At 38.3% G+C, this 10,995-nt stretch overlaps 2 pseudogenes; both read right to left on the reverse strand.

Annotated features, from left to right (window-relative positions):
• Positions 1 to 1,920: 1,920 nt before the first annotated feature.
• LOC123165121 (ATP synthase subunit a, chloroplastic-like) lies at positions 1,921 to 2,794 on the reverse strand (annotated as a pseudogene).
• Positions 2,795 to 3,961: 1,167 nt separating this feature from the next.
• On the reverse strand, positions 3,962 to 8,981 carry LOC123165127 (DNA-directed RNA polymerase subunit beta''-like; annotated as a pseudogene).
• Positions 8,982 to 10,995: the final 2,014 nt, after the last annotated feature.

Here is a 10,995-nt window from a genome sequence, read left to right on the forward strand (position 1 = left end):
AAACTAACTAAATAAATGGAATATGAAAATTAATAGAATTCTTTTTTATTTTATTTTTCTTCAAATCCAATTTTTTTCTCTTTTTTATGCATAGGTCGTCGATTCGGCATTGGTTAAAAAAGGGCAGGGTGCCCCCTTTTTTCTAGTAAATAGTTCAAACCATTTTATCGATATGAGTGTTCTATATCAGATAAATTTTACATTAGCTATTTCCCGTTTAAATTCGGTACTAATACTAATATAGTTGTAGAAAGAGTACCTCTTTTTGCCTGGACTTCAAGCAGTTTAGCTTTAACCGTGTTAATGGTCTCACATTCTTGGTTTATAGAGAATCAAAGTTGATTTACCAATGAGTCGCGAAATGCTATGGTTCTTCCATATGATTTCTGAATTTCTTCAGAAGTAATTCGTAGAGATCTTGCACCCTTTTCTTATTTATCCGAAAAATACTAAAAAATATTATAATGTGCAGCTAGATAGATCCAATCTATTCTTGAAATAGACAACTCGCACACACTCCCTTTCCAAAAAAATCAAACACGAACCACTACAGTTATATTTATAAGATTTGTTGCTAAAATATCGGTATTAAGCCCGAAACTGCCAGCGGATGGCCAGTGAGCTAAAAAAAGAAAGAATGGGTTACATTTTTCATATGCTCTCCTCTTATAGATAGGACAAACAAAGAACAAAGTTTTTCGATCACTTACTTCGCTCGCCCTTTTTTGATCGGTTTTTAATGCAAATAGATTCAATCTAGTAATTTCTTTTAGATTAAGTCTTACGTCTTGTTTGACCGGTGAAAGACTTCCTTTGTTGAAATGTTCTGTTCCCAAAATTCCTAAAATAAAAGGAAAAAGCTTTCCACTTTCCTAAACTAAGGACAGGAAATAAGAAGGTGAGCATATCTTCTAAATTAATAATACTCAACTCAGCCCTTCCTAGAATTGGGTATTATCTGTCCCGATAAATAGATAATTCTAGGAGTAATAAATAGGAGTAGATTAAATAAAGTATTGATATAATTAGAATTGCGGAAGCAAATACCAATTTACTAAAAAAAGAAAAAAGTATCTAATCAAAATCAAAAGAATTTTTTTTAAGATTAAACAAAAGGGTTCGCAAATAAAAGCGCTAGTGCCATAACTAGTCCATAAATTGTTAAAGCTTCCATAAAAGCTAGACTAAGCAATAAAGTACCTCGTATTTTACCTTCTGCTTCTGGCTGTCTCGCAATACCTTCTACAGCTTGTCCTGCAGCAGTACCTTGACCAACTCCAGGTCCAATAGAAGCAAGCCCTACGGCCAATCTAGCAGCAATAACAGAAGCAGCAGCAATTAGTGGATTCATGGTGAGTAGTTCCTTGTGTCAAAAAAAGAAATGGTTAAGGATACAATCAACCAATAAATTCTTACTTCTAAGCTCTATTGGGGAGAAGTAAAGTAACTAAAAAGTAATAATTGAAATCAAATTGAAATGATAATGTGAATTGTCCGAACTACATAGAAAGGAATTCCATATCCATATATCGGATTAGATAATGAATCTAACCTAGGAATATATAATATAATATCCTATATATATATACATTTGTTTCTTCTATTTTGTTTGCATATTTTCTCATTTTCTATTGAATCGGATTCTAAAATCATTGCTTAAAGTGGAAACCTGCATAAAAGAGGACTCCACTTATAGACATTAAGGATATTATAGTATAGATCTAGCCTGACTCCACCCTCCTTAATGCATATATACTTTGAAAATTCCATAATATAGTCTATTCTATTCTCTCTCCTACAACTCTAGGCTATATATTCATACGCATTTCTAACTATTTTTTGCAACCAAGCAGATTATCTGGAACCATGCATGAATTGAGCTAAGCTGCAAAAAAATTACTATTTCCAAAAAGAGTCAATTCAATGATGACCCTCCATGGATTCACCTATATAGGGTGTGGCTAATGTTGCAAAAATAAGAGCTTGAATACCGCTTGTAAATAATCCAAGAAACATGACCGGTATAGGGATTACTAAGGGGACTAAAGAAACAAGAACAACAACGACTAATTCATCTGCCAATATATTCCCGAAAAGTCGAAAGCTAAGCGATAATGGTTTTGTGAAATCTTCTAGGATGTTAATTGGTAAAAGGATTGGAGTTGGTTTAATATATTTCTCGAAATAGCTCAATCCTTTTTTGCTAAGACCAGCATAAAAATATGCCGCTGACATGAGTAAAGATAAAGCAGCAGTAGTATTTATATCTCGTGGGTGCTGCTAATTCCCCATGGGGTAACTCTATAATTTTCCAAGGTAAAAGAGCACCTGACCAATTCGAAACAAAAATAAAAAGGAACATAGTTCCAATAAAGGGAACCCAGGGACCATATTCTTCTCCAATCTGAGTTTTGCTCAAGTCTCGAATAAACTCAAGGACATATTCAAAAAAATTCTGACCGTCGGTCGGGATGGTTTGTGGATTCCGAACAGCTATGACAACTGAACCTAGCAAGATAGTAATTACGACCCAAGAAGTGATGAGTACTTGGGCATGAGTTTGGAAACCTCCTATTTGCCAATAGAAGTGTTGGCCTACTTCTACACCCGATATATCATATAACCCCTTGAGTGTTTTAATGGAATAAGGTATAATATTCATATTGTCCTGTGATAAAAATTGAACGTCAAAAAAGGAATTCTTTTGATTCAACCATCTCTTTCTCAACTCAGCAAATTGAAGTATTAATCTTATATTTAGGATACCAAGAAAGCACATCAGATCATAATATATATCAATACCCTCTAATATATATCAATATTCCCCTTCTTTTTTCTATGCAAAAAAAATCTATGCAAAAAAAGATATAGTAAAGTAAGTGATTCCATAAATTTACGCAGTTGCCCAAGAATTCACTATATATTCTTAATCAACGATTTCTTATATAGAGAGAACGGCCCTCACAAATTGAAAATACTAATTTGTTAATAATCAATCGAATTGAAGTCATAGTGTCATCGTTGGCTGGAATCGATATATTCGCGAGATCCGGGTCACAATTTGTATCGACTAAAGAAATAGTAGGAATCCCCAAAATGGCACATTCCCGAAGAGCTATATACTCTTTTTGCTGATCATGGACGATCACAATGTCTGGCAATCTCATCATATATTTGATCCCGCCGAGATACCTTTGCAAGGTAGATAATTTTCTCTTCAAGATTGCCACATCTCTTTTTGGGAGATGGTGGAATTTTCCCATTTTTCTTCTCCTCTTAAGTCTCTAAATTGAGAAAGTCTAGTTTTCATAATCAACCAATTCGTTAACATACCACTGAACCACTTTTTATTAACATAATGACAACGAGCCCTTATTGCAGCTGATGGTACTAAATCTGTTGCTCTTTTTTTGGTACCAACAATTAAGAAACTTTTTCCCTAACTTGCTGCATCAAAAACTAAATCACAAGCTTCTGAGAAAAAATGAGCCGTTCTAGCGGGATTTATAATATGAGTACCTTTACGCTTTGCCGAAATGTAAGGGGCCCTTTAGGATTCCATTTCTTAATACCATGACCAAAATGAACTCCTGCTTCTATCATCTCTTTCAAATTAATGTTCCAATATCTTCTTGTCATTTTTCCACACTTCCTTTTTTTAATCCTACCATTCCATTACGGAATTTAGTTCTTTTTGAAGATTAAGAAAGATATGAAATAGCTTGAAATAAATAAAAATTGTTCCGAGAGAACCTTGTACTAAGATAAGAGTTGGCCATTGATACATGGTATAAACATAACCACCTTAATGAATTAACTTACTTGTTTTACTTATTAAAATAAAAATCTTAAAAATTTAAAATTTGACCTGTTAGTGTTCTAAGTTCAAAAGTCTAGTAAAGTAAAAAATATTGTTTATGTATCCTCAAATGATATAGGGTTAAATGTTAAATGGGGGTTCTTATGTCTCATAAAAATTGTTCGTTACATCAGAATCTGAAGGAACTAATCCTGTAAGGAGAAACAAAAAATCTCTCATTTCTGACTCGAATAGATTTTTTTTGTTTCGAAATAAAGGTTCTTGTCTTGTGGGGAACGATGCACAAATTTTTGGAATCCGGTACCAACAGGTATAATCCCCCCCAGAACTACGTTTTCTTTCAAGCCTTTCAGCCAATCAATGCGACCTCGTGGGGCAGCTTTTGCTAAAACTCGAGCAGTTTCCTGAAAACTTGCTTCAGATATGAAACTTTGGGTATTCAGGGAAGCCCTTGTTATTCCCAATAAGATTGCCCGATAATAGATCGATTCATCAAAAGCTCGTCCTGCTCGTTCCGCTCGCAATAGTCTGATTAATTCCCCAAGAAAAACATTAGACATTCCATCTTCGGAAACCCGCACTTTTGATGTTACTTGGCGTATAATAATCTCTATATGTCTATTATGGATCTGTACCCCTTGGGATCGATAAACCTTTTGGATTTTATTAACCAAAGAGATACGAATTTGGGCTATGGTTAGCTCAGCTCCAATCAAGAGTCCCCAAGGGACCCCAAGAATTCTTGGTATACGCTCATTCCAATCCTCAATTCTCCTTTCGAGATTCGAGGATAATGAATCAATTGAACGCGCTTCAAAGATTTGTTCCACTTTTGGAAGACCTTGCGTTATGTCACTAGATCTCGATTTTTCATATATAAACGTAACTAACCTATCTCCCTTGTAAAGGATTTCTCCATAATGACCATTAACAGTTTCTCTTGTAGTGGCCAAATAAGGTTTAGCTGCTCTTATAACAAAGGAATTCATATTTACAATGAAAATTTGACCAGATATTTTTATGTGCGATTTAAATAGACATACATTTTCACAAATAAATTGTCCAAGGTGAATTATTGCCAATGTCCTTCCCAAGAATCATGATGGACAAAGTGACAATTCAAAAGGAATGGATCCAACATTATGTTACTATCGAAATTAGAAATCCTTTTATTTTCATCTATTAAAGAGTATTTAAGTTCTTGAAGTACTTGGAAGGTTTGTTTTAAATTGTCAACGAACAAATATTTTTAACAGGATTTTATTATGCGTTAGTAAATAGTAAGATGAAGAAAAATGCGATATACTAGCTACAATAGCGCCTAAGGGCCCAAAAATTTCTCGAATAGGAATTCTAGGATTCCATTCTTTTATCGCATTGGGATGTTTTGAATTCTTGAATAAACCAATTCGAGAACAGTTGGATGCCGACAAAATCATCAAAGAGTGGTATTCTTTATTTCGATTGAACAAAGTGCCAATAGCTTCTGGATGTTGGATAAGTGATTCAATCTTCGCCTTGGAATAAAAAGAATTGATATTGGTGTGATCTAACCTATTATGGGGAATCGGTCCTGCACTTGTCCTACCATACCTTTTTCATGTATACCAAATAGTGGACTTGACTAACTCAATTCTTAGGAAATCGCGAATAAGATCATTTGCTCTTACCTCAACAAGGGAAGAACCAGCCTTTTCTTTTTCTTCTTGTTCCCAATTCACTACTAAGCAAGTTCTAACAAATTGACAATTTGTGTGATAAATTCTTTGAGTTAACTTGCTATTTTCATGAGAAATAAAATTGACAAGTCGAATTTGGAGATTATTTTCTTCTTGCAAGAGATCCTGCGGGAAAAGTGTTGCTAAATCTCTTCCTTCGTCCATTTCATATGCCACTGTAGGGCGAACAAAAACAAAATACTTTTCCTTGCTCTTGAGAATTTTTTTCCATTGAACATAGACCCAATTTTTCTTTTTTTTTGATTCCTTAGAATCTTTGTTTGTCTTTCTGGCGGTATCAAACAACCACCTAATATCTTATCCGCCTCTTCAGGAAAATGAATATCTCCGAAAAATATTTTGAGTTCCGTATGGCTTTTTTTCTCTTCACTCGGACCAATCCGCCTAGTCGACTTCTTGTATTTTTTGTGAGTTTTGTATCCACTCCAATAATACTATTGTCAAGTATCTTTAGGGATGAAGATCTCGGCAAGATATGAAGTTCTTGAAGAATGAAAAAAAATGATCTACTTCTTTTTGGTATTTTAGACTAAATTCTTTTGTTCCTCGATGCTCAATCAAACCCTCTTTTTTTAGATGGATTCTTCCACTGGGCTCTCGTATTCGTCCTCTGAATCTTCTTCTGAGTCTTCCTCTAAAGTACCATATTTTTCCTCTGCGCTTTCCCCGGGGCTGCCATATTCGTCTTCTGAGTCTTCCTCTAGAGTTCCATATTCGTCCTCTTGGGTCCTATATTTGCTCTCTGGGCTCCCATATTCCTCTTCTAAGTCTTTCTCTAAAGTCCTATATTCGTTCTCTGGGTTCCCATATTTGTTTTCTGGGCTCCCATATTCGTCTTCTAGGGTTTCATATTCGTATTCGTCTTCTAGGATTCCATATTTAGATTCTTCTAGGGTTTCATATTCATATTCATCCTCTCGGGTCCTGTACTCGTCTTCTAGGCTCTCATATTCCTCTTCTGAGTCTTCCGCTCGAGTCCTATATTCTTCTTCTAGGGTCCTATATCTAAATTTAACAATTCCTGAACCCTTTTTATCTTTTCTGTATCGGGGATCGTCAAAATAAGCAAAAATAGTATTTCTACGTAAAACACCAATAAGGGGGATTTCAATCGAAATCCCAAAACATGATATTAGTTCTTTCTCTTGTTCTTGCTGATCTTGTAATGGAATGACGAACCTATTTCTTCGCTTTTTCGCCAAAAAATCTGAATTATCTTGAAAAATAGAAGGATAGATAAAATTCCAATGGCCATTGGACATGATTCGATCCGACGTTGAATAATCAAGAATTTCCCTATCTTTTTTACCATAAGTATTCATTTGATCTTGATCCTTGTGGAGTGAAAAAGACGCTATACTGGATCTGCACATACTTACTGACAATATCCATAAATGGCTTGTTTTTGGTAATCGGCGAAGATTACCATATTGATATTCGGGCGCATGGTAAACATCAGTACTCCAGTGCATTTTGCCGTCTGATTCAGAATAAATATGCTTTTGTACCCTTTCTTTAAAATGTAAAGTGGACGTTCCGGCACGAATCTTCGCAATTACTTGTTCGGATTTTACATATTGATCATTTTGCGTTAGAATCAAGCTTTTTGAGGGAATATTCACACTATATAGAATATCTTGACTCTGAATAGTTACATGCAAGTCTATATAACATAGAAAAGCAGGCTGCCCATGACGGGTACGTGTGGGGTGAACCAAATTCTCATTGAATTTTATTTTTCCATTCGAAGGGGATCGTACAAGGTCGGCATTACCCCTTGTGAATACTCCGCCAGTATGAAAAGTTCTTAATGTTAGTTGAGTCCCTGGCTCCCCAATTGATTGACCTGCAATAATACCTACGGCTTCTCCCAATTCGACCAGATCACTATGAGTAGGACTCCGGCCATAGCATAATTGACAGATCCAAGAAGTGCTTCGGCAAGTAAAGGGGGTTCTAATATATATATTGGTTGTGCTCGAAATGGTTGTGCTCGAAAGGCAGTTATGAATCGATTGACTAATCCAATTCCAATATCTTGATTTCGCGCGGCAATGCATCGTGAACCGATATATATATATATCGTCTACTAATACACGACCAATTAGTGTTTGGACAAAAAAAATTTCCGTCATCCCATTTCGAGGACTTACAGAAATACCTCGGATAGTACCACAATCTCTTCTACGCACAATAATATGTTGAACTACTTCAACAAGTCTACGTGTAAGATATCTAGCATCTGCTGTTCGCACAGCAGTATCTACAACCCCTTTCGGGCTCTATAGCAGGAAATTATATATTCTGTCAAAGAAAGTCCCTCGCGTAAATTGCTTTGAATAGGTAAATCAATAATTTGTCCTTGAGGGTCCGACATTAATCCTCTCATACCTACTAATTGGTGTACTTGAGATGCATTTCCTCTGGCTCCTGAAAAAGACATTAGATAGACTGGATTAGAAGGATCCGTTATTCGAAAATTTGAATTCATTTCTTGTTTCAAATATTCACTTGTCGCATACCATATCTCAATAGATTGGCGTAATTTTTCTACCGCGTGTACAGCCCCATAATAATAGTGTTTCTCCAAAAGAAAACTCTGTTGTTCCGCATCTTGGTCTAACAATCCCTTAGAGGGTATTGTTAAAAGATCCTCGATTCCTAACGAAATCGATGTAGGATTGGCTTGATGGAAGCCCAGAGTCTTTAGTTGATCCAGTATATGGGATGTATATCCCATTCCAAAATGATCTATTAATCTGCTAATAAGTCGTTTCATACCAGTTCCGTCTATCTCTTTATTATGAAAGAGCAGATTGGCCCGTTCCGCCATACATAAGTACCCCCTTTTCGGCTGAGTAGGATTCGACAATTGCTGAGTAGGATTCGACAATGGGCCTGAGTCAGTGATTCAAAAATTTAATTAACTTAACTGCCTCAATCTCAATCTGGATTCGCGTGGCAAATAATGATGATACTAGGGAAATCGGAATGCCCCCCGAAAGGGGAGGGGCATCGCCGAATCTAACTTTCTTGTTTAGGTAGTGTATGAATAGGCCTGACTAAATCCTTGTATGGCTTCCTCTATTTCTCTATAAAAAGAAATATGACCAAGAGTGGTTCGAATGTATATCGAACGAATTTCTTTTTTTCTATTTCCCATTATTAGATAGTGGGCATAAATCTCATGATATGTCCCAAAGGATTCTTTTTGAACTTCAATCGGAACTTCTCTTGACCCAATGACGCGTTGATCCAGGTTCCATCGTAGCCACAAGGGACTATCTAAACTGATTAGTTTTTGTCTATAAGCTCCCAGTGCATCATAAGAACTAGAAAAATGGGGTTCTTTATCTTTCTTATATTTAGAATTATTATTATTATTGTAATTTACTTTTAGATTTGGGTAGTTTCTGCAACTATTATATCTGTCGTGGAATTGTCACGGCAGATGTCCTCGAGCTAGGACTTAGTCGTGGAGCAATCGCAGCTAGGAAGCTTGAAGGGGTTATGCGGGACAAGGGACGCGAGGGTTTATACTGGTTCGGCCCCTTACGGTGAAGGTAAAAGCCTACGTCCAGTTTGAGGGGGTATTGATTAGGGTTACGATCACCAGGGAGCTAAACAGCTATGCCCGGCTCTCGATGAGATTGTTGTCGTCCTTAAACCGCTGCCGGGTCGTCCCTTTATATAGGGAGGCTGACGCCCAGAAGCCCTTAGAGTCCCGGCCGGCTCATAAGAGTGTCCGGCTCGGACTCACAACTATACTTGCCTTACACTACAAGTTCTACAATAATAAAGATTGTAACTACAGGCTTTTAGCCATATCCGGGTCTCAGCCCATCTCCGGCCCATCCTCTTGAAACTTGGCTCCGGGCTTCTGGTCCCGACCGTACGAGTAACCCGGCCCCTCCTGGCGGGTGACTCTAAGGTCTATATCCTCAACATTAGGCCCCAGATTGATTTGAGCCGACTCATGTCAATCTTCAACTCTTCTGACAGAAAAAATCTTCGGCTTACCATACATGTGAAGGCCATAACCCGGAGTGACGTCATCCTCTGGACTCCGGATAATCCGCCATGACATCATCCTCCATTAAGTCCGTTTTTTACTACGCCAGATCCGCAACGGATCTTTGCTTTACTGTCATTCCGAAAATCGAGGCGTCGTGGGGGGGAGATAACCACGCCGTGGTCTCCTTGAATCTCGCGCCCACTTATGACCTCGCCTTATAAATAGGCCGGCCCAACGGGCTCTTCTCACGCTCTCTTCTTCCTCCTCGCGCCGTCGCTCCTCTGCCCGAGCTCTGCCACTGCCGCCGCCGTCGCCCCCCTGATCTTCATCAACCCGGCCGCTGCATCACCCTGACTCGGACCAGATAAACGGCGGCTACTTCCGCTCTTCTCCAACTCCGGTGAGTCTCTTATGCCTTGTTAGAACAGATCTGCGGTAGAGTTCAAACAGTTCATCCGCGTTCTTCGCCATTGTCCGCAGGCTTCAGTAGTTCTCGTAGTTGCCACCCTTGTTTGATCTTTAGATATTTATAGACTTGCTGCAGTAGTTGTTTGTTACTCATTTCACCTGCAAAACACACTTCTTTCCACTGCATAAGATCTCCTTCGAGCTCAAGAACTCCCCTGCGTCCGCATTTTAGGTCTAGAAAATTTTCTTTGCTCCGACCACTTTGATCCCAAAAAAGTTACGGTAGTATGCGAAACCTGTTTTACCACACTTAGTAAAAACTGCAACCATAGAATCTTGGCGGCTTACATTTCTGGCTTAAAGAAAACACGTGCCGTAGAACTTTCCGGTTTAAAGAGAACCATGCTCTGTAAAATCCTCCGGCTTAACTGTGATAAAGCCGTAAACAATCAATCTTACCTTGAATGCCCCTGCGGCTTAAATAATCCACTGTACCTGAGTATATATCATTAGTCCCCTTCATAAGCCGCCATCTTAGCTTGAACGATCGATCTCCGGCTTATATTAACCCGGACACTTTTTCTCTTTATCATAGACCACCAACTTTCACCATGCCTCCCAAGGCTCCCATCACTTGCAACTGGATGAGGTCCAACGTCACCGACGAGACCCTGGCCAATTTCGTTAAGTTCAGATATTTGCCTAAGAAGGAAATCATGTCCTACCGTGCCCCTGACCCGTCGGAAGAGAGACCACAGCCACGGGACGGGGAGGTAGTGATCTTTGCAGACCATATGAGCCGGGGCTTCGCACCGCCCGGCTCAAAGTTTTTCAGGGACGTGCTCAACTTCTTTGACCTCCGGCCTCAGGATATAGGACCCAACTCCGTATCCAACATCTGCAACTTCCAAGTCTTTTGCGAAGTGTACCTTGGAGAAGAGTCTAGTCTGCTGCTTTTCAGAGAGCTGTTTTACTTAAACCGCCAAAACGAGTGTGCCAATGGGCCAAGTCTG

This window comes from Triticum aestivum, chromosome 1D (assembly GCF_018294505.1).
Source record: "Triticum aestivum cultivar Chinese Spring chromosome 1D, IWGSC CS RefSeq v2.1, whole genome shotgun sequence".
Lineage (NCBI taxonomy): Eukaryota > Viridiplantae > Streptophyta > Magnoliopsida > Poales > Poaceae > Triticum > Triticum aestivum.